This window comes from Dasypus novemcinctus, chromosome 21, assembly GCF_030445035.2.
Source record: "Dasypus novemcinctus isolate mDasNov1 chromosome 21, mDasNov1.1.hap2, whole genome shotgun sequence".
In the NCBI taxonomy this organism is placed as follows: domain Eukaryota; kingdom Metazoa; phylum Chordata; class Mammalia; order Cingulata; family Dasypodidae; genus Dasypus; species Dasypus novemcinctus.
Window position 1 is genome coordinate 19,889,355 of NC_080693.1, and position 23,816 is coordinate 19,913,170.

Here is a 23,816-nt window from a genome sequence, read left to right on the forward strand (position 1 = left end):
ATATCATCAGGCCATTACCACTAATTATGGCCCATAGCTTATATTTGGCATATTTTTTCCATACTCCCCTATTATTAACAGAGTACCACTCTGGCATTGATTCAGGAATATTACAGTGTTGCTGTTAACTATAGTCCAGAGGTTACATTCATTGTATTTTTCTTATGCTTCTCCACATTCCCGCCACCCTGCAATCGTGACGTACATCTGTTCTAGTTCACAGAAGGACATTCTTGCGTTTGTGCTATTAACCACAATTCTCATCCACCTCTGGGCTCACTGTATGATTCAGTCGGTTCTATCTTCTTTTACTGAAAATTTATTGAGATATAGAATAGTTGAATGATTAAAGGGGTGAACTCAGGATTGCCTAGAACTGCATTAAAGGTCTCCCTCTTTTGTGTACCGTGTCTGTGGTTTTAGACAATTTACTCAATCGCTCTGGGCCACAGTTTCCTCATCTTTAGAAACACAGCAAGTAAGAGAGCCTAGGATTGTTGTGAGAATTAAATGAGATATGTCAAATATTTAGAACATAACAATTCTCAAAAAAATGTTAGCAGTCACGTCTTTTTACTTGTTATGGCCATTACTGCAGTTATTATCTGTAGCATGCATTCCATATTTTATTTTTTGCTATGAGAGCACTTACCTCATATTGCAGTTCAGTATGTGTTTGTTGTGCTTCCTTACTACACTATGAACAACTCCAGAGTAAAATTTTGTTACATCCATCTTTTTATTTCTGGTGGATGGCATTTAGTAGATACTCATTAAATGTTTGTTGAATGAGTGACTTAATGAAAAATTGATTAATTAATGTTTTCTTGTGTTAGTTTATGCATCAATCAAATATAAGGTAAAATAAAGCTTTTTCTGAATTCTAAAGGATTCAGAAAATTTACCTCCAATGAACTGTGCAACAAAAAACCATATCAAATTTGGCAAGGGGAGACTTTATTCAAATGGATTCTCTGCTAAGGTTTCCACTACAGATGCAAGAAAAAGAAGGTCCTCGTGCTTTCTGTCTGTCTGGTTGTGGCAGCCAAGACTGAATGGGAGAATACAGAAAATTCTAAAAATATGGGGGTGGGGAAATAATATTTGCTGCAACTTAGAAACAAACATATAAACATTGAATAGCCTTTTCACTCAGAAAAAATAAAAAAGGATCTCACACACAAGCAACAAAAGAAAAAAGTAGATAAAAAGGGCTTCAACAAAATTAAAAGCTTTTATATATCAAAGAAAAGAAAGTGAAAAAAATAGTTAATAGAACAAAAGAACATCATTGCTAGCCATAAATCTGATAAGGGTTTAATTTCCAGATTCCATATATAAAGAAATGCTACAACTCAACAACAAGGACAACTCACCAAACTTCGGCATGGGCAAAGGACTCGAATAGGCATTTCCTCAAAGAAGACAAGCAAATGGCTAAAAAGCACATGACAAGATGCTCAGGAGCTTTGGTCATCAGGGAAATGCCAACCAAAACCACAAAAGTGATACCACTTCACACCCACTGGGAGGTTTGTTTGTTGGTTTTTTTTTAATGTAAAATAATGTGTTAAAGACAATTAGGAGAAATTAGTACCCTTAAACATTGCCTGTGGGATTGTAAAATGGTGCCGCCACTAGGAAATAGTTTGGTGGTTCCTCAGAAAGTTGAACATGACATTATCATATGACCAAGCAATAGCACCTGGTATATACCTAAAAGAATTGAAAGCAGGAGCTTGAAGAGATATTTGCACGTCGATGTTCAGAGTAGTATTATTCACATTGTCAAAAGACGGAGGCAACACAGTCCATCCTGACCCGTGTGGAGCTGGCCCATGTGCAGTGCTGATGCGCGCAAGGAGTGCCGTGCCACACAGGGGTGTCCCCCGCGTAGGGGAGCCCCACGCGCAAGGAGTGCACCCCGTAAGGAGAGCTGCCCAGCACGAAAGAAAGTGCAGCCTGCCCAGGAATGGCGCTGCCCACACGGAGAGCTGATACAACAAGATGACACAACAAAAAGAGACACAGATTCTGGGTGCTGCTGGCAATAAAAGCGGGCACAGAAGAACACACAGCAAATGGATACAGAGAGCAGACAACTGGGAGGGGGGGAAGGGAAGAGAAATAAATAAAAAAATAAATCTTTTTTAAAAAAGGTGAATGGATAAATAAAATGTAGTATATACACACAATGGAATATTATTCAGCATTAAAAACAATGAAGTTCTGACGCATGGTACAACATGGATGAACCTTAAAGTAAAGTTATCAAGTTGAGTGAAATAAGCCAGCACAAAAGACAGATATTGTATGATCTCACTTATATGAAATACCTAGAATAAGCAAATTCATAGAGACATATGGTGGATTACAGGTTACCAGCAGAAGAGGGAGTTATTGCTTAATGGTACGGTTTCTGTTTGAGGTGTTAAAAAAATTGGGGTAATGGATATAGATGATGGTAGTGCAATACTGTGAATATAATTAATGCTGCTGAATTGTACACTTGTAAGTGGTTAAAATGGGAAATTTTGAGTTGTAGGTATGATACCACAATATAAAGTTCGACGATATATAAAAGTAGAGTCAAAAAATATAACCATAAAGGAAAATTTAGATGAATACTAACCATGTAAAAACAGCAATAATGATCTCTTGTGTGGCCAAAAGTATAACAGGATAGAATCAAAAGACTTAGAGAAAAATGGATATTGTAAGGGGGAAAGGAGCTATTGCAATAGGGAAAATGCTCTGACCATGCATTCTGCAAGGATCCCAAGAGTTAGGCAAAAAGGTGTTTTGCTTTTTTAGAGAGGAAAGAGCTGGGAGTAGGGAAATGGATTGAAAGTTCGGTATGATCAGATAGTAGATCAGAGAATGTTTTATGCTGAAGCAGCCTATTTTCTAGGGGGCACCCTGAAAGTTAGAGGCCTGGAGGAAGGAGAGCAGCTTAACCAAAGTTTGGCTGACAAGCATTTGGTTCGATTGTTCAATGGGAACAAATAGTTCAGCTGATCATTTGTGAAGCAAAGGATGGGAAATTGGAGAGTCTGTGCCTGGCCTTGCCATGAATAAACAAACCGGAGCCATGAGTCTTATCTGAGTCACATGGGGAAAGGTGATTCTTTGCAGCAAGTTGTTTTCCGAACACAAATCATAGGGGAATTCCTTAAACTGCCCTCCTGCCTTTTTTTCAGAAACATGGACTTGGGTAAGGTTAAAAATTATCAGAAGGTATTCTTGGGAAATCATTGTAAAACAATAGAATAAACATGACAGACAATGAATCCAACTTAGGAGAGGAGTGAAGAAAATTCGCAGGTGACAGCAACAGGCCTAGGTCACAACCAATTCAGACTGAGAGTGAGTTCGGGGCCGGGGATAGGAGAGACAGATGGAGCTGGGGAAATTTTGAGAATATGATAAGGGCAGTGAATGGGATACCAGAAGTAGGAGACCTCATCTGAACCTCAACCTAGAGAAAGAGTCTCCTTTGAGTAGCACAGGGTCATCATATTCCTCTCACAGTGGAGGAAGTCTAACCACAGGGCACTACTTGGTTCTGCAGAGAAGACAACACACCCATAAAAGGGTAACTGCTATGTATTCATGTTCAACTTTTAGAATCTACTCAGGCCAAAGCATGGGAGACAACCTTGTTTACCTAACAAAATGGAAATATTGTAAATGCTGACAAAAACATAAAGTTTCCATGAATAACGTTTGGGAGCTAGAAGAGGAGGAGATCTAATAGAGAAAAGGATAAGAGTGGCAATGTCTTCATCCTAGAGGATAGAGATGTCTTTGATGATTGCTAGAATAAGGTAGGTGAATTAAAGAGTAGCACTTGAATATGTAAATGAGGCCAAAGGGGGAAAGTGTTAATGATATAAATATATTAAACTAAGGCTGCAGGACCGGTGGTGTTAAAGTGATCAAATTATTACCTAACAAGCAGGAAGACAACTGGCAGTAACTAGAGTAGATTCATCCAGAATTAGCATCATTAATGTACTTTCATCTCCATTGAGATAACCCAGAAGAACTTAACACAAAAATGCTTTTAAAATGCTGTTGCTTCTGGTGAGGAGAACTAGGAGTGGGGAGGGAGTGGGTGTTGGACTATTTATTTTCATTTAAAACCTTTCTCTATTATTTGATTTTTCAGATCATGTAAGGTTTTGATAATACTAGGTTTCAAAAAAATTTTTAAACAACTTTTAACAACCAAAGAGTTGTAATGCCTATTAGATTGGCATAAGTTAAAAGTACTGTCAAAATAGTTACTGTTGGGAGTCTAGGGAAATGGGAGTCCTTATTCTCCCTATTAGAAGAAAGTGGTGTAGCCTTTTGAGGAGGTAATTTCACAGCATATACCAAACATTAAAATGCTCATTCTCTGAGGGTACAAAATGGATATCTGAGGGTTAAGCTGTGCAGAATTTGTAAAAATTCTGACCCAAAAAAATGCTCATTCTCATGACCTAGCAGTGTGGATTTTTTTTTTAAAGATTTATTTTTTATTTATTTCCCTCCCCTTCCCCCAGCCCCCCAGTTGTCTGCTCTCTGTGTCCATTCACTGCGTGTTCTTCTGTGACTACTCCTATCCTTATGGGAGTCTGTGTTTCTTTTTGTTGCATCATCTTGTTGTGTCAGCTCTCCATGTGTGTGGCACCATTCTTGGGCAGGCTGCACTTTCTTTCACGCTGGGCGGCTCTCCTTACGGGGTGCACTCCTTGCGTGTGGAGCTCCCCTACGCGGGGGACACCCCTGCGTGGCAGGGCACTCCTTGCGCGCATCAGCACTGCGCGTGAGCCAGCTCCACACGGGTCAGGGAGGCCCAGGGTTTGAACCACGGACCTCACGTGCGGTAGACGGACGCCCTAACCACTGGGCCAAGTCCGTTTCCCTAACAGTGTGGATTTTAAGAAATTATTCTGTAGGTATATTGACACAATTGTGCAAAGTGATTTGTCCAAAAGATGCTCACTACAGCACTGCTTGCAGTATTAACACATATCATAGATAGATAATAGATAGATAGATAAAGAGAGATAATTATGTTCAGTCACACCAGGCAATCATTTTTTAAAGAAGACAACAGCAGTCATGAATTATTTAAGGCATTTTTATATATTTTCCATAGTAGAAAACTGAAAACAACTAGAACCGGTAGATAAATTGTTGCATAGTGACCCAACAGAGTTCTATTCAGCAATAGAAATGACACAGTTAGACACATTGATATAAACATCAGAAACATAACAGTGAATAAAATAGATAATCACAGAAGATCACATCAGCATACCATTTTTAAGTTCATCAAAAGAGGCAAAGCCAGGGAAGCAGACGTGGCTTACCTGACAGAGCATCCATCTACCATATGAAAGGTCCAGGGTTCGATCCCCAGGGCCTCCTGACCTGTGTGGTGAGCTGGCCCACATGCAGTGCTGCCACGCACAAGGAGTGCTGTGCCATGCAGGGGCGCCCCCACATAAGGGTGCCCCACTCGCAAGGAGTGCACCCTGCAAGGAGAGCCACCCAGCGTGAAAAAAGCACAGCCCACCCCGGAGTGGCACTGCACACGTGGAGAGCTGATGCAGCAAGATGACACAACAAAAAAGAGACACAGTTTCCCAGTGTCACCAGATAATGCAAGTGGATGCAGAAGAACACACAGTGAATGGACACAGAGAGCAGACAATGGGGGGAAGGGGAGAGAAATAAATAAAATAAATCTTAAAAAAAAAAAGAGGCAAAACCAAACATTGTATTATTCGATGACAAATACAAAAAAAACATGCTAAAATCCCTAAGCAAAGCAAGGGAATGTGAAAAATGGGGACCTTTAGAGGAACCATAGGAGACCTGGAGAGCAGCACGTACACAGCTTTGGCGCTACTGCGCATGTTGTTGGAGTGGGGTGGTGAAGTCACAGGTATCCATTTTATTGCTGTGCTTCAGAAGATGCACATGCATTACCTCTGTCCTTTCAGCTGTATTAAATACTCCCATTAAAAACAATTTATGATCACATTCATGCTCTTATCAAAACTCTGTGTATGGGCATGCTTAGTTTGTCAGGCTGCTATGACAAATACCACACAGTGGGTTGACTTAAACAGTGGGAATTTATTTGGCTCCCGGTTTCAGAGGACAGAAGTCCAAATCAAAGTGTTGGCTAAAAGCCTTTCTTCCTTCTGGAGTTGGTAGCATCCTGGCTAGTTGACAATCTTTGGGTTCCTTGGCTTTCCCGTCACATGGCGATGCCCTTAACTTGTTCTTCTGGGTTTCCATAGACTTTCGGCTTCCAGCCCCTCCTCATGGCTTTTTCTTTCCATGTCTGAATTTCTTCTGCTTTTAAAGGACTCTAGCAATTCAGATTAAGGTCCACCCTCTTTCAACAGGGCCACACCTTAACTAAAAATAACATTGTCAAGAGATCCCTTTTATAATGGGATCACACCCAGAGGAATGCAGATAATAACTAATTTATACATAATTCAATCTATCACACAGCCAATGTAATAAAAACAGTTTTTAAAATGAGGCAGACAGATCCCCCACTTTCAGCGATGAGAAGGTTGGAATGATGTGTCAATTTTATATGATAAAATTTAAGGCATAGCTGCACCTCTGAGTGTAATCCCATTTGTGAGGGAAGAAATTATGTATATGCAAATTAATGCTTATGTATGCACAAAACATACATGGAAAGAGTCCCACAAAATTGGTGCAGGAGCCCTCTAAGACTAGGATTAGAAGACTGGGAAAAGATGAAGCTTTTATGTTTTATTCTACATTGCATATGTTTTATACTTCTCTAAACTGAGAACTTATCAAATAATAGTATTAACGTATGTAATGTGAAGGATATAATAGTTTTGTAATCAAAATTAATCTTTATTGAGTATTTATTTTGGTGCATGGCAAGCAGGAGCAAAAGTCAGCTGATGTCATTAGCTGCACTCTTATTCAGAAGCGAGCAGCTGGTAGGGTGAAATGTTGTCACGACAGAAGAGCTGAAGGAAATGGGGACTTTTAACCTGGAAAAGAGAAGTCTCAGAAGTGTGATAAGTGCCTCCAAACAATTTCAGGACTGCATTCAGCAAAAGGATGAGGTTCATTTTGTATGCTTCCAAGGAGAAGGACTGAAGCTACAGAGAGACAAAGAGCTCTCTCCATATGAACCGAGCCCCTTGGGTGCTCACTGTCCTGCTCTGCAGGTTTCAAGCTGAGCCTGGAGCACCGTGGATCCAGGATGGCCTTCGAGACCTCCCCTTTGAGACCCTGTCACTCGGAGACGAAGGCAGCAGAGCCGAGGACAGAGCTTGCACTTGGATGACGGGAGGCACAAACGCGGGCCCTCCTTTCTCAGGGGTGGAAAGTGAAGTGATGTACTGATACTTTCCAAGGTAAGTGCTAGAGTCTTGAGCCTCCCTGGGATTTTTCATAGCTGGAGAAAGCTCCCCCAATTTTGAGTGTCCTCAAAAAAGAGAAGGCAAAGACAGAAAAGGAGGCAGAGAGACACAAGTCTGGACTGGCCATACACAGGTTGAATTGAATAAATTTTGGGATGCACTGTTACCAGGAATGAGAAGTCTGGCATCTTGCAATTTCTGGAAAATTCCCCTTAAACTCCTTTTGCTTTTGGTAAACACAGTGAGAAACCACTGCCCACCGTGTGTGTGGTCTCCATGACCCACAGCAGGAGAGGTCACAGCCAGACCAGGGTGAGGGAAACCCCAGTAACCTAAACCCCGGAAGTATGCAGGTGGTGCTGAGCAGAGGGACAGCCCGCCCTCTCCTGGCTGCCCAGGGGACTGCAACACGGAGGCTCTGCAAAGGGCATCTCACGGGAAGGGAAACGTTTTGCTTGGCAAGCTTCTTGGAGAAGAACAAGCAAGAGAATGCCTACTTCCAGCTGAGAACTCCATGGGGTGAAAGGGAGCTCAGAAGGCCGAAACCATCTGCACAGTCAGCTAGAAATATTCCAGAGGAATGGTTTTTGATAATGACTGTGATAGAGGGTTGGCATCACCATGCTAATAATCTCTTTTCTATGACTGGTGACTGGCAGTGTGCAAAATACTTACACACGCGTGATCCCATTTAAATCTCATGCTATCCCTGTAAAGTACTGTTTTCCTCCTTTGCAGAGGAATGCAGACCTCAGGCATTCCAGAAAGTACTCTGCAGAGCTAGCGCCCACATTTCTTGCAGGTTTCTCTTTCAGCCCTGGGTCCACTGTGACCATCACACCGACGGGCCCTAGGAACAGCCCGATAAATCAGGAAGTGTCCGGAACCGTCCGTCAGCCTCACGGGGGCCCCTGCCTCTGTGAGCACAGAACTTCCAAGAGCAGTAGAAGCCAAGGATTCGGGTCACCTCCTCTGCTCCCGAGGAGCCTGTGTCGGAAAGATGGTCTGAGGGCAGGGTGTCTGGCATTTATGGATTTTTTTTTGCACGCTCCTGCACGCGACCAAGCCATTTCCTGCTTTATAGCACAACTGGGGAGTTCATAAAAGATGTGGGCTTTTCTTCTGGGCATAGTTGTAGGTTTTACCATTGTAAAATAATAAATGGGCAGGGTGGTCTTTCTAGGGACCCACAAGTTAAACTTTTGCTACCAAAATCACCCATTTGGATGCCATTTGGATCAATGAAGCCAGGTTGGAATTAGTGAAACAAGAAGGTCAGTAGTAGATCAAGTAAAGCCTTCTAGTCTTTCTCCAGCCAAGGTGGTGAGCCCCTTAGCACCTTGTCAAACACTAAATGTAATCCCAGTTTTATTTTCAAACTGCTTAAAAAAAAAAAAAGCACTAACCATTAAGCCATAAGGGGAAAGGTCCTTTTAAAATGATTTATTATGTGTTAACAGCTAAAGAAAACCTAAACAATGTCTCCATAAAGGCCCACGATCACGTTTTTAATTAAGAGCCACAACTTTTAATGGAAGGCATAATGTGCCCATTCATTTCGGGTACGGCTGCGGCTGGGTAACCCAGCAGCCCCGCTCAGGGGAGGAATAGCAACTTTCAGTTCACACCTCAAAGTCTTCTGTTAAAGAAAATAACAATAAAGTAAGATCCCTTGGGAGCGGGAGTTTTGGAATTTTGACCCAGAGAAAGGACACATTTTGTTCAATCGCCAGGACTTCTGTGGCTGGTTTCTTTGCCCACAATAGCTCACTCAGTGCTCTGAGTAGCTCAGACACCCCTGAAGTTTTAATATGCAACTAGGTTACTCTAAATGTGTTTCTGTGTGTTTGTGCGTGTGAGAGAGAGAGCGAAAGAGCTGGTAAATTCCTGTACACATACTGGGAGACTCTCCTCTGAGAATAAAACTCTCAAACTGGCCCCTACATGCTCTGCCTTCTCTTGTTTAAGACGAGAAGTGGATCTAGAACAGAGTGCTCTGTCCGATTGTATGTCCCTGCCAAGAAATATTGCTGTACCTGCCCGCTGTGAGCCCGTGTGCTCCGTCAGCCTCTAGCAGCATTCTCCCACGGAACCCCAGCACAGACCCTGAGGTGAGCGTTGTCGTCCTCAACCAACAGCTGAAGCTTGGGGAGAGCAAGGATTCACCCCGCTTTTAAGCAGCGCCAGGAGCCCCAGGGGGCTGTGGGTCCGGGGTAGGTTTAGAACGAGGAAGGGTTTTAGAGCTTGTGGGGAGACAGGACTGGAGCACATAAGAACAAACTGCAGGGGAGTGGGCGCAACTCAGCGGTCGAGCGCCTGCTTCCCGTGACGAGGTCCTGGGTTCAATCCCTGGTCCCTCCTACAAAAGAACAAACTCCGTGAGGCTGTGAGCTCTTATGCAGTGGAAACGTCTGGCACACACACCATGCTGAAGATGTGCGGAGGGCGATGCCGGCTTGGGGGTGAGAGGGGGACTCAACCTCGACCTTCAGGACACACGGAGTTTCCGAACACCGAGGGCGTGGAAAGGCAGAGGGGATTGCGTAACTTCGTTCTTTGTGCCACCTTTGGGATTTTCCTAAATCCACACACCAACCGGACCCCGCCCCGCCTTCCCCAACTCCCACATGCACGACATTCCTGCCTGGACACACTACTATTATTTTCTCAATCTTCTTAAAACATATCACCTTAAAAAAAAAAAAACTTTTCAAATAAACGTATTTTAAAAGGAAACTTCATATCACTGAAAAGTAGAATCATTTGGTCTAAAATGAAGAAGGAGTCCCAAACAATAAATGTGTTAAAAACAAAAAAACACACTGTTAAATGTTAAATTTAAAAAGTAATACTGAAGTCATACTAGAAATGAGAAATCTCAGTAATTAAAACAAACAAGCATTCCCACAAGCAGCAGTCCCTGGCTCAGGCAAGCGTTAGACGTCGTGGTCTGCATTTCCAGAAGGCTGAGTACAATCGCCAGAGTGGGTGCAGACCCAGGCCTTCCTTGGGGCGCCGTGGATTGTTTCTGAAGCCACCAGGCAGTCAGGGCCCACGGGGAACAAGGGCCCGTACCTCTGGGGGTCCTGGCTCAACCCCTTCCCCTAATCCAATCTCAGCCCCAGCAGAGCCTGCCATTCCCAGGGCGGGAGGCTGAGCGTGCTGGGCATGAGGAAAGTCCAGCCTGGGCGCCTCGGACCCCCAGTGCTGGCAGAAATACTGCGGCGGAGAGCTGAGTTACAGAAGGTCTGAAATACCGACAGACGTTCATTTGCCCTATGCCCGTAATCCGCCTGCTTGGCACAGAGACTGTAACCGAGAGCTAAGAAGTGACCAACGATTATGGTGACTGAATCACTACATAGATGCTTTTTCTCCCTACTTTTCCAGTATGCTATAGAAACGCCGGAAATTACTATCTGAAATGACTGAAACTCGCTAGACTGGTTCCCTCCCTTGTTTACAGTTATTCCAAACTTGTCTTACCCTTCCTTACACTCGCTCTTAAAATAGTAACCACTCCATCCTCCCCTGTTGGAATCCATAAAAACCCTCAGCTCCCCAGACTCTGGGAGTCCATCTGATCCACCTGCTCTGCACTTACCAATGAACTCCTCTTCTCTTTGGAACCCAGGGGTCTCTGGAATCAGTCATTTGGAGCTCATTGGGCAGAAAGGACCCTGCTTTTGCCCAGTAACAAGATTACCAAGCTGTATTAGTTTCCTAGAGCTGCTGTAACAAATTTCTGCAGGCCTGATGGCATACCGCAGCATCATTCTGCAGGCCAGGAGCCTGGAGTCTAGGTGCGCAGAGGGCCATGCTCCCTCTGGCAGCTCTAGCAGCTCCTGGGGCTCCAGGCGTTCCCTGGCCTGTGGCAGCACGGCCCAGACTCCTCTTCCGTTTTCAGATGGCCTTCTCCTCTGTGCTGTCGCAGCTCCCTCTGCCTTTTCTCTTATGAAGATGCTTGTCATTGGATTTAGGACTAGCCCGGGTAATCTAGGATGATCTCATCTTCACATCTTGCATCTGCACAGAACCCATTTCCAAATAAGGTGACATTCACAGGCTCCAGGTGGATATGAATTTTGAAGGTCACTATTCAGCCAGTACAGAAGCCCTATTTTAACTGATCTTTTTTTCTTATTCTTACACTTTTTTTTAAATATACTTTAAAAAAAAAAAAGATAGTTAGATTACATAAATGTTGCATGAAAATACAGGGGATTCCCATATGCCCCACTCCCTACTCCTCCCACATTTTCCCATATTAACAACATCCTTCATTAGTGTGGTACATTTGTTACAATTGATGAGCACCATTGTGGAGCATGGCCACTAAGCGTGGACTGTAGTTTACATTGTAGTTCACACTCTCTCCCACACAAATTTGTAAGTTATAGCAAGATTTAATGTGATCTTTAAGCCAAAGCCTTAATGGAATCATGGACTTCAGGTGCAAGTTATGTTGCTTTTACTAATACTCATTAAAATAAATGCATGGCAATTCATGTTAAAACATTCTCATATCATCATTGGTGTTTGCATGCCATATTTTGGGGAAATGTGCAAAGTACAAGAGGAGATTTCTGCACTTGTTCTCACCCCAAAGACCCTGTCTGTACTTCCCTCTGCTGATCAAATTGCTTCTTCTTGGGAGGCCCCAGACTTTCTTTGCATATTCACCAAACAGCACAACCACCCCTTCTGTCCCAAGCTAGCTGCATCCCCGTCTTTTAATTCAAGGTTCCTTGAGAAGCCTCTTTTCCACCTCAATATTGCCCTAATCTTCCTACCCAAAATGTTTGCACTGTTCCTTCCCTCTGGCAGCCTTGGAGTGTGAAGGGCAGACGGAGAGTGATTTGAAAGTAAAAGGAGTAGGAACAGGGGTACTGGATCATCGTTAGAATAAACCACCTCTTCTGCTTGTTTCATCTCTGACTAAACCTACTGCCAGAATTTCCCTTTCCCCATTCTAGACCACATCAAACACATGAAATTTCCACCACATTATATGAAGGTTGGACTACTCTTCTATGGCCCATGTTTCAGTTTCCTTGGCCTGCTGGACCAGAGGCAGTAACTAAATGAAGGTTCTAGCAGTAGCTGCTTTATAAGGATGCCAGCAGGAAGTGGACGGCGAGGGCCAGCAAAGCTCCTTCCCAGGACACCCCTGGCCTGCCCAGCCCAAAGCAGCCAGCCTGCTGCTATCTCTGAACTGGAAAGGTGATCTCCTTGCAGGCCTCTGCATCAGCTAGAGCCACCTTTCTGCCTTCTTTCTACATCCAAGTGGCTCTGACATCCAGAGACAGGGACGTGCCTCCCAACCCCCTTCTTTGGAGCAACCTGCTATGCTCTTCAAAGCATTCTTCTAACTCTGGTCTCTCGCTCAGAATTCCCTGACATTGCCTCTCAATGTATTGTCCTATGTTTGGAAGAAACTTAGGTAGTTGAACCTTCTATCCAAGCTGTATTTTTAAACCACATGAAATATTTCGGCAGAAAAATCTGTGTGCTTCCCTAGAGGAAAAACATTGTGTATCTGTTTATGTGTCTTAATTTTTCAAAAATGCTGTAAGAACACAAAGGCAAGAAAAGTTAGATCTGCCCAGGTGATCACGTAGAGGCATCTGTGATCGGCACCCGCTCCATCTGTGACCTTCCCCTCCCCAAAGAGGGCAAGTGGTCCAGTGGCCCTGGCTTCAGGGGTCACAGCCCAGGAGGGGGGACACATCAGCTGAGAAGACCCATCCTCGATGAAGCCAGGCATCTGTGGATGAGTTGGCAAAGGGACAGAAACAGATGTCACCAAAAAAGCAGTGGCACTGAAGCCAAAGGATTCTTTTATTCTGCCCCCACCCCCCACAGTTTGTTTGCTGTCTGCTCTCTGTGTCCATTTGCTGCATGCTCTTCTGTGTGTGTTTTCTTTTTTTTTACTTGTCTCCCTTTTTGTTGGGTCATCTTGCTGAGTCGGCGCTCCACACTTGCCCGCCAGTGGCTCTCCACAGTGCACACGCAAGCGTGCCTTCACAAGGAGGCCCTGGGGCGCAAACCCAGGGCCTCCCATAGGGTAGACGGGAGCCCAACTGACTGAGCCACAGTCGCTTCCCAAACCAAAGGATTCTGATGTCTAGAAGGACCAATGGCTATGATGGGTCATGTGCAAATAGAGTTTAGGAGAGCAATTGATGAGGAGAAAAAAGGGGGAAAGAGAGAGAGAGAGGAGAATAGGTAAAGAGAAAGTCAAAGACAAGTATGCATCTGCAGAGGGAGGAAGAGAAGATGAGAGGAAGGAGGAGGGAGAAGTGGAGAGAGTAGCAGCCTCCACCCTGGCACCTTGTCCTGCGCTGCTTGTGGCTACCAGGAATAGTGGCTGTTACAACTGTTCCTGTCCTTAGGGCCCCATGAATTTCCTTAGCTCATAGCCAAAAGATTGCTGGCTGGAACCTAAGGCAGAGAAGTGACATTTCGACTAGTACACAAGTTTGATGGGCAGGCAGGGGGTAGGACACGCAGCCTAAGAGGACGTTCTGCAGGCAGAATTCTGCCTGCCCTCAAGGGGTCTAGGAAGAAGTATGATTTCGGTCCCCAGGCAGGCACCTTCCAGAAGGTCATTCACAGTCTTTTCTACAGCTCCCCCGCATCTCCCCACAGCCCGCCCTAGGGTTCCCGAAAACGGGCTGCACTATGGTGGAAGTCCAGGTTCAGTAGAGGAACAAGAGGGTGCTTGTCCAGTGAACTCTCCAAGAACCCAAAGCAACAGCCACTGAAGTTTCCAACAGAAATGCGTACGTGAATGTTCACAGCGGCATTGCTCACAGCAGCCTAAAGGTCCATCCACAGGCGAACGGATCAACCATCCGTGGTCTGTCCACACCATGGAATATTATTCAGCCATAAGAAAGAATGAAGTGCATGCAACAACAAGGCTGAACCTTGAGGATGTCATGCTACGTGAAGAAGCCAGGCACGGAAGGCCACCTAGTGGATGATCCCATTCACGTGAAATATCTAGAAGAGGCAAATCCATGGAAATGGAAAGCCATTAGTGGTTGCCAGGGGCTGGGTGAAGGGGGCAGGTGGGGAGGGACTGCTTAATGGGTGTGAGGTTTCTCTTCTGGGTGATGAAAAGTTCTGGAAGGAGCTGGTGGTGGTGGTTGCAAACCTTGTGAATGTATTTGATGCCACTGAATTGCACACTTGAAAATGGCTAGAATGGTAGATTTTATATAATGTGTATTTTACCACAATTTTTTAAAATGCAAAGGGGTAAAAAGGGCCGCTGAAGGGGGAACTGGAGCCCACCGTTGATGGGCTGGAAGAAAGTCCTGTGGAGGATGCTACAGCAGAGCCACCCGTGAAGGGGACACATGCTGGGCAGCTGGAGCAACCTATTTGTTGCAAAAGCCCGTCTTTGCTTGAGGATTTACATGGTCCCGGTGCAGGGAGGTGTGAGCTTCAAAAGAATAAGACTTAGGGTCGAATCTTCACTCTGCTGCTTCTGGGATGTCTGATCTTTGGCAAGTTTTTCACGCTCCTTTTGCCTCCATTTCCTCTTTTAGAAAATGATATAAATACTCCCAACACAGGAGGCAAGGTGATGACTAGATGAGACAGTGTGTATAAAATTCCTGTCATTATGGAAAAATAATCAGGCAGCTATTACTATTGCTGCCACAAAATGAATGAAATTTCCAAATCAGTCGTCCTTGTCAGCTTCCCTTAGACCCTCGCTGGCGTCCCTTAGACGTGATTCTGAAGGGAGTCCGAATGCCTTCAGCATCCTCGTCAGAGGCATCTTGCCACTACCCCGCGGTAGATTCCCCAAGCTAACCTTGACAAAGAAAACAGTGCCCTGCTCCTCTCCTCTCTTCAAAGACCTGGCTCAAGACCTAGGATGCCATCCTGAAGTTGCCCAGAAGGAAAAATAGAGAAGTTAGGAAGGTAGGGAGACTCGAGCAATTAAAAGCACAGAAGGAGAAAGTCAATGGTTTCAACAGCTTTCCAGTAGATACGGATCGGATGGACAGGTGGACAGGCAGAGAAACATGTTGATGGAAGCTGCAGCTTGGAACACACAATGACGGGCTTGGTGAGAAGGTGGGATGGGGAGAGAAGTCTATACCCTGTCCCCCACCAGAGACTTTGGACAACAGGTGAAGGGAGATTGGAAAACGCGATGGCCGAAACTGGGGCGTTTAATGAAGGTCTGTATTTGGTGGATCTGCTGGCCCCAGCCTCCCCCACCCCATAAGAAGAGCTTGGGCTGCAGATACTTAGATCCAGACAAAAGAAGAAACTGAGCACCTTTTTTCCAAAGAGTCTAAAAATACTCATGGAATAGAGAATGTGCTCAAAAGTGTCTTCAGACAAACTGGTTTTTAAATTATTTTCTTTTCTTTTTTGGAATAGAATTTTTAAAAATTATTTGTTTGTTTGTTTGTTTATTATACCCTATCCCCCCACCCCCCAAGATGGCTCCCGTGTCTGTCTGCTCACTGTTTACTTGTCTTCTTTAGGAGGCACCAGGAACTGAACTTAGGACCTCCCATGTAGGAGGCAGGTGCCCAACTTCTTGAGTCACCTCTGCTCCCTTTAAATTTATTTTCTTAAGCACCCAACCAGTGCCTCACTTCCCTGGATCAGCTGAAAGGAAGCGCTGCAGACCCTAGAACTGCAAAATTGCTCAAAGGGAGACGGAATGTTTAACGACGCCCAGCTTGGTTTTAGGAAATTCGCTCGATTTGGGTTGGCTTGCCTTTGTTTCCTGGTGGTATGCTGACGGTGGAAGGGGAATGCGTTAGCTCGTGGTTTCCACTGGACGGCTGCTCCCTCCGGGGCTCGGTGTCTGCTGGCTGGCCTGCACGTGGCGATGTCCCCGCTTCCGGCTCCTCAGGGGCGCTCTCCCTCTACGGCCTCCAGGAACAAGATGAAGCCGCATCCTGGCTCCTTCGGGCCACATTTTCATAGAAACGATATCTTCAAAGGGCCCTGTTTACACTGGTTCTCACCCGCGGGAATGGCGTGAGATAAAGCGCACGTTTGTTTCTGGGGTACCAAACTCAATCTGCTACAGTCTATTAAGGCCAGCCCGGGCCCCAGCTCTCTCTGCTTTGCGCACCTAACACAATTTTGGGGGCTGCTGGCCCAAAAAATATGTAGTCTGTTTTCATGAAGACTGAGGAATCTCCAGGGAAAAGCTTGATCCAGGGGAGAATGTGGGAAGGCAGAGTGTGAGTCCTGACACGGCTTTCCGGGTCAGAAGAGAGAAATAATTGTAACTAGTCCTGCCCTGTAGACCCACATCTGGGTTTCAAACAGAGAAACAAAAATCTCAAAGCTGTTTTCCCTGAAAACCCTCAGGTGGGGAAAGTCCTGTCTTGTCACCCCTCTAACAAAGGGGAGGGGTCCTGGAGAGGAAGGGGTGTTCTCCCTCTTCACTGCAGAGTCCTGGAGCCACAGTAGCTGCAGTATCCAAGTATACAAATAAATGGAGTCAGATCCGCGGCTTCCCACATGGCCTGCCTCCTGCTCAGTTACTTCCCCTTTCATCAAGCCTGAGGAAGATGTCTTCTCACAAATGCTGCAGTATCCACTGACCCTACTTGAAACACGAAGGTACCTCCCCATGCAACATTCCTCAACAGAAGGAAGACTTGCAACTTATTACTAAATAATGAAATACCTAAGCTTATAATTGACTCTTTTCAAATATTAGAGGGAAGCTGATGTGACTCAAGCAGTTGAGCTCCTGCCTACCACATGGGAGGTCCTCCATGACTCCTAATGAAGACAGAGGGCTGGCGTTATGGGCAGGTGCAGTAAGATGATGCAACAAGAGACACAAGAAGGAAAACATAATGAGAGACACAACAAAGCAGGGAGCGGACATGGCTCAAGCAATTAGGTGCCTCCCTCCTACATTGGAGGTCCTAGGTTCAGTTCTTGGTGCCTCCTAAAGAAACAAGGAAGATGAACAGACACAGCAAGTACAAACAATAAAGGGTTAGTTTATCCTGGAAAAACACGGCAGTACCTCGCTATCCTGAAGCAGGACTTAGAAGGTACTAGTAGAATAGGAGACAGAGAGAAGGGCTTTGGATGCCTCCCCTTGAGTGAAGATGCTGCCAGCGTTTGGACTACTGGAAAGACCCCCTCACATCCCAGAAATAACTGAGGGTGGGGCTTTGCAGGATCTTAAAGTGTTGCAGGTGGGGGCGCCACCCAGCACACCAAGGCTACAAATTAAACCAAGAACGACAATCAATCAACCAATCAATATTATATATTTTTAAAAAGGGAAAAAATCTCTGCCAATCCTGATAGTGTTCTTATTTCAAGCAAAATTATATGTAAGCTAGTTTTTATGGAACAGGAGACTTTTACTGGCCCCCTAGAGTTTTGTGTTAGTTTTTAAGAAATGAGTTTCCCTGCTAAGGAAAAGGATTGTGCAGAGCACCATAACCCGGGGAATGTGTTCCAGATAAAAGAAGACTTTGTGTTCTTTTCCAAAATAGGTATTTGCTACTGGTGTGTTAATGAGAGACGATGGCTATTCATTTATTGCCTCGCTTTTCCCCTCTGTGTGTCCTCATAAACTTGACAGTCAAGTGTTGTGGTCAAGTGCTATGCAAAAGTAAGAATCCCATTTCTGCAAGGTGAACTAACATGTTTCTTATTCTTTTTTTTTTTTTTTGCCATGATTCCTCATTTGTAAAATGGGAGTAAAAAGATTATCTTCATCAAAGGGTTGCTGGGAGGAGTACATGAGGTAATCCAAGGACAGCACTTAAAACAAGTAGCAAGCAGTCAATAAATGTCATCAGCATCATTGGAGGAGAGGAAGCCAGAACTGATAAGCATCTTAGGGGCAGCCCATTCCCTTTCATGAACCAATCCCGAGAATTTAAATTTGGTTGTCTGGAGCCAGAGGCTGGACTTCACATCAGGTTTTCCTTTCATGCTTAACTGAGAATCTCTTTGACAGGAAGTAAAATGGAGAGCACCGACTGTTTGTTCTGTGGGTACTTTAAAGGCCGTCGTAAAAGAATTCCTCGCCAATGTGGTTCCAAACGCCATTCTCTTAGGAAACAGCACACAAGCAGATCTCTCGGCCGCATCTGCTGGACTGTGGGGAGGAGTCCTGGGGACAGAGTAGCAGGGCGTGTGCTTTGTTCCTACGCTCCAGGCCCCTGCCCACCCGCCCAGGGCTGGGTTTACCTTATAAACAGAATCTAATCTGGGTCATCCCCAAGGCCTGGCTGCCCAAAGTGCCTCCTCCTTGGCTATCACAGAGCCTGGGAAAGATCTTACCAATTATACTGTTTCCTGCAGACCCGTCTTCAAACATCAAAGTACCTACTGACACCCTGGAGTCAACCAGAATCTACGAGAATACTTGTAGTATAAAGTAAGTAATCTAAACACGTAAATTTAGAATTTACTCTTTTCAAAAATAGAATTTCATTTGCATTTTTCCCAGTGGGTGTGAAATGAGAGGTGTTACAGCCGGTGGACCAAAATTTGACCTTTGGAGTGGGTTGTGCATTTGACAATCACCTGTTAAACATGTCAAGAGTGGAAAGCATGCCCCAGCTGGGTCAAACTGATGGTCTACATCTATGAATTTATGTTTAATTTGGGTTCATATTCTCCAAGTGAATCAGCTTACGCTAGCTCTCATAAACATCAATAAAATATCTGAGGTGCCAGGGTCTGAATTCTGAACTTTTCAGGGGACTCACTGTCCCCTCTGAGGAAGCAGAGTGTTCTCCTTTTTGACATTAGAGTCCTGCTTTTAGGGTTATAAGGATTGTAACGAAGTCGGTCCTTGATATTGTTACCAGATTTTATCTAGGTTCTTGGCTATGCTGCAGAAATGAATTTCAAGAGCAGGCCGGGCGCGTTAGGTTAGTAGTTTATTCAGGTAGGGAGGGAAGAGAAATGGGAGAAAATAACAGAGCAGGGGTCCCAGGTAGAGAGGAAGGGGATGCAAATGGATAAAGAGGGCTGATTTACAAGCCACAATTTCCCATTATAGATTACCAATCCCCAGGTTTGCCTGCGTGGCCGCGTGGCAGAGAAAAAATGGCGACAGCGGCACGCAGAGGGCAGGATGGGTCCAGAGGCAAGAGAGCAGAGCGAGGGCGCTCAGGCCTCAAGGTTTGCTTTATAAACTATTAATTATCCCACCCCTTTGCTAATGGCAGGGGAGGGGCTCCAGCTGCTTGCTGTTTTGATTGATTACCCCACCCATCAATTCCCTAGTGAGGACCCAGTGATAAAGGCCCTAGGGAACATCCGGGGCTTTTCCTTGCTCCCAGAACAAGTCTTTGTTCTGGATAGCAGAATCCCGGGGCTGGGGATCTTCCAGCAGCCGTCTTGGGGTTGCTGATGTCCACGTGGACTCTCTGCCGGGTTCCAGATCCATCTATTAATTCCCTGTCTTACTAGCCGGCTTCAGTTCTATTACCTGACATAGTCCCAATTCATATATGAACGGACAAAAAGCAACACTGGGGGAATATTAACTATGGAAATGGATAAAAAGTAGGTGATGAGTTTAATTTTCATAGTTATTGCTGTTTGAGGAATAAGATAAACTAGTGAAGAAGGACTATGTGGACAAGAAATTGAATTATGGAGTACTTTAAATGGCTGCAAATACGAAGTTCCTTTTTTAAATTGGGTTTATTTATCATAAACCATTTGGGAAATATAGAAAAGCATGAAGGAGAAAATAAAAATCTCTCCAAATCTGACCACCCAGAAATAACCACCAATAATCTCAATTTTGTTTTCTTTTAGAATTTTGTTTATGCATTTATACAACTCTCAAAAATGATTTAAAATAATTCTAATAAAACCACCCATATTGTTTATGTACTTGATTTATTCACTTAGTTCCTACTTTCCTTTATTCTTTTATGATGTGATTTCTAAGGGCATCAGATTTCCACCACACGGACAGCCTAAAACCAATGTAGCCAATCCCTAGTTGATGGACATTTAGACTGCTCTCTCTTTATACTGTTCTAAATAATGTTGTCATAAATATACACATGGATAATTTTTCACGTTCCTATTTATTTCCTTTAACCCAGAAGTAAAACTTCTAGAAATTTATGCATAGATTACATGCATAATTTAAGACTCTTGATACGTTTTGCTGAATTGACCTCTAGAGAGTGTTCTCTTTTTTTTAAAGATTTAATTTTTTATTTATTTCTCTCCCCTCCCCCCCCTCCCAGGTTGTCTGCTCTCTATGTTCATCCGCTGTGTATTCTTCTGTGACCGCTTCTATCCTTATCAGTGGTACCGGGAATCTGTGTCTCTTTTTGTTGCATCATCTTGTTGTGTCAGCTCACCATGTGTGCAGCGCCATTCCTGGGCAGGCTGCACTTTCTTTTGCGCTGGGCGGCTCTCCTTACAGGGCACACTCCTTGCACACGGGGCTCCCTTACGCGGGGGACACCCCTGCGTGGCAGGGCACTCCTTGCGCACATCAGCACTGCACATGGGCCAGCTTCACACGGGTCAAGGAGGCCCGGGGTTTGAACTGTGGACCTCCCATGTGGTAGATGGGCGCCCTAACCACTGGGCCAAGTCCACGACCCTAGAGAGTGTTCCAATTCATATTTCCTCCAGCAATGAGGATGCTTACTTCCTTGAAACTTTCTACATTCTGACATTGAGAAGGTAATTAATCTTGCCAATCTGACAGATGAAAAGAGGCATCCCATGATCTTTATTTTCGTTATTGGACACGATATTGAACATTTTTTCATGTTTACTGGCCATTTTAAATTCTTTTGTGAATTGTTTCTTCATGTCCTTTGACCATATTTCACTCAACAGTAAGGTGGGTAGATCCATCATAATGCTGTGGGAAAAACTGAGGCTCAAAGAGGCTAAGCAATGCCAAGTTCACATAGATAGGAAGTGGTAGTTGGCTCAGTGCCCTGTCATCAAAGATTTAAGATTCTGCAAAAGAAAGCTGGTGAGACAGAGGGCACTGGACTTGGGTGGTGGAAAGAGTAGATATTAAAAGGAACAAGGGGGAAGCGGACTTGGCCCAGTGGTTAGGGCGTCCGTCTACCACATGGGAGGTCCGCAGTTCAAACCCCAGGCCTCCTTGACCCATGTGGAGCTGGCCCATACGCAGTGCTGATGCACGCAAAGAGTGTCATGCCACGCAGGGTTGTCCCCCGCGGAGGGGAGCCCCACGCACAAGGAGTGCTCCCCATAAGGAAAGCCACCCAGGGTGAAAGAAAGTGCAGCCTGCCTAAGAATGGTGCTGCCCACACGGAGAGCTGACACAACAAGATGATGCAACAAAAAGAAACACAGATTCCTGTGCCACTGACAACAACAGAAGCAGACAGAGAAGAAGACGGGTGGCAAATAGACACAGAGAACAGACAACCGGGGTGGGGGAGAAGGGGAGAAAAATAAATAAATAAATCTTTAAAAAATTTTAAAAAAATAAAAGGAACAAGGGAGCAGACATAGCTCAGTAGTTGAGTGCCTGCCTCCCACATACCAGGTCCAGGGTTCAATCCCCATTACCTCCTTAAAAAAAAAAGGAACAAGGTGTCTCCTGCCGTTCCACCCTGAATTTGCAAGCTAAGCAGACGCAGGCCTGGTTAGGGTTTGGACAGGCCATCACCTGGGAATACCGGGTACAGTAGTAGGCTTCGCCAGCACTCCTCTCTATCTCGTTTTCTTTTCTCTCTCTCTCTTCTTAAAAAAAAAAAAAAGGAAGACTAGCTGAGACGTCTTGACAATTTACCCACAGACATTACAAAACCTTTTGGAGAAGGAAGTGGCAACTAATGTGGAAGCTGGGAGACATGCTCCTGAGAATTCTTAGTGGCGTTCGAAACAAGAGACCTCCTGGTTAAGCTATATGGAAAATAAAAGAACTTTCTGAGAAATAAATAAGACCATAGACAATCCATCCCCAACGGCATCAACAGAAACTCCATCATTCTTCCCCAAATTGTCTGCTGTCCTGAAGAGCGACTCCAAAACCTGTGATGTCGAAGGATCCCCGACAAAGTTTCTCCTCCACCACCCACAGTCCCAAACCCTGCATCCCCTCAACTGGCTCTCATCTCCAAAAATAAACAATCTGCAGGAAGAAAGGAGCAACCCAGAGAAGGTGTGACATCTATAAATGGAGCCAAAGAAAAGAGTGAGGAAACGGTGGTGTGGAAGAAGCCAAGTGAGGATCTCTGCAATCCCCACTCATAAGCCCCTGTTTGGAGCCTGGGGTGGGGTGAGGGGAGTGGAGAGGAGCCCTCACTTTCACTATTGTTGGACTTTGACATTGAACTAGAGAACCCTGTTCTTCCTTGGCCAAAGTCACCAATAGCCTGCTTTTTCTTTTCAAGGATGACTTTTCGATGAGGTTAACTAATTTCTGATCACACTTAGCTGTAACTCTACAAAGTTCTTGGCATATAGGCATTTAATAAATGCTTGTTGAGTTTTCACCAGTCTCAGGAAAGTGGGGGAGGCACGGGTTGGAGGAGAATCTACTCTCTGAGGCCGCATGGGGAAGCCCATGACCTGGTTGTGGACTCACCCAATGTGTGGTCTTACGGAGATCATTAAACATTTCTGAATTTTTATTTCATAACCTATGAACGCAGAACAAAATGTATTACATATTGCTTTTGCAATTAGGTAAGTGAATTAGATATTTTAACAAGCAAACACTCCATGAATGTTTGGATCGCTTCCATCTGGGTAGAATCTAGTCTAGCTCATCTTAAAAGGGAAAAACTAACCCTTCTCCGAATCCCATCTCATCTCCAGATTCTACCTTATTTCTCTACTTTCCATTTCAGCTGACCCCTAGAGAGGTTTAGCTAAGTTCACCCTACCTTCTCACCTCCCGTTCATTCTTATACCCTCTCCATTATCGCTTCTATTTCTAGCACTCCAAAAATTGCCCTTGACAAAGTTGCCAATGACCTCTCTTTTCCCAAATCCAATGGATGGTTTTCTGTCCTTGTCCTTCTAACTTCTCAGAAACATTGATGACAATCACTCTCACCTTCTCTGACCCCAGGTTTTCCTTGCCTTTTTTCCTATCCCTCTGCTTAGTTGGCTTTTCCTTCTCTGTGCCATCTCCAGAAGCCCTTCTCCCTTCATTCTCTCTACTCTCTCCCTAGAAGATCTTATCAGTGATTCATATGTTGCTGATAATCACCCCTCTGAGAGCCAGACCCCAGTATCTGACTGTCTACTTGTCATCTTCACTTTGATGTATTGCAAAATGAAACATCCCTTCCCCAAAACCAACAGTCTTATCCATCTCTATAAATGACACCACACTCCACCTGTACTATTTTAGTTTCCTGGGCTGCTTAAAGCAAATACCATAAA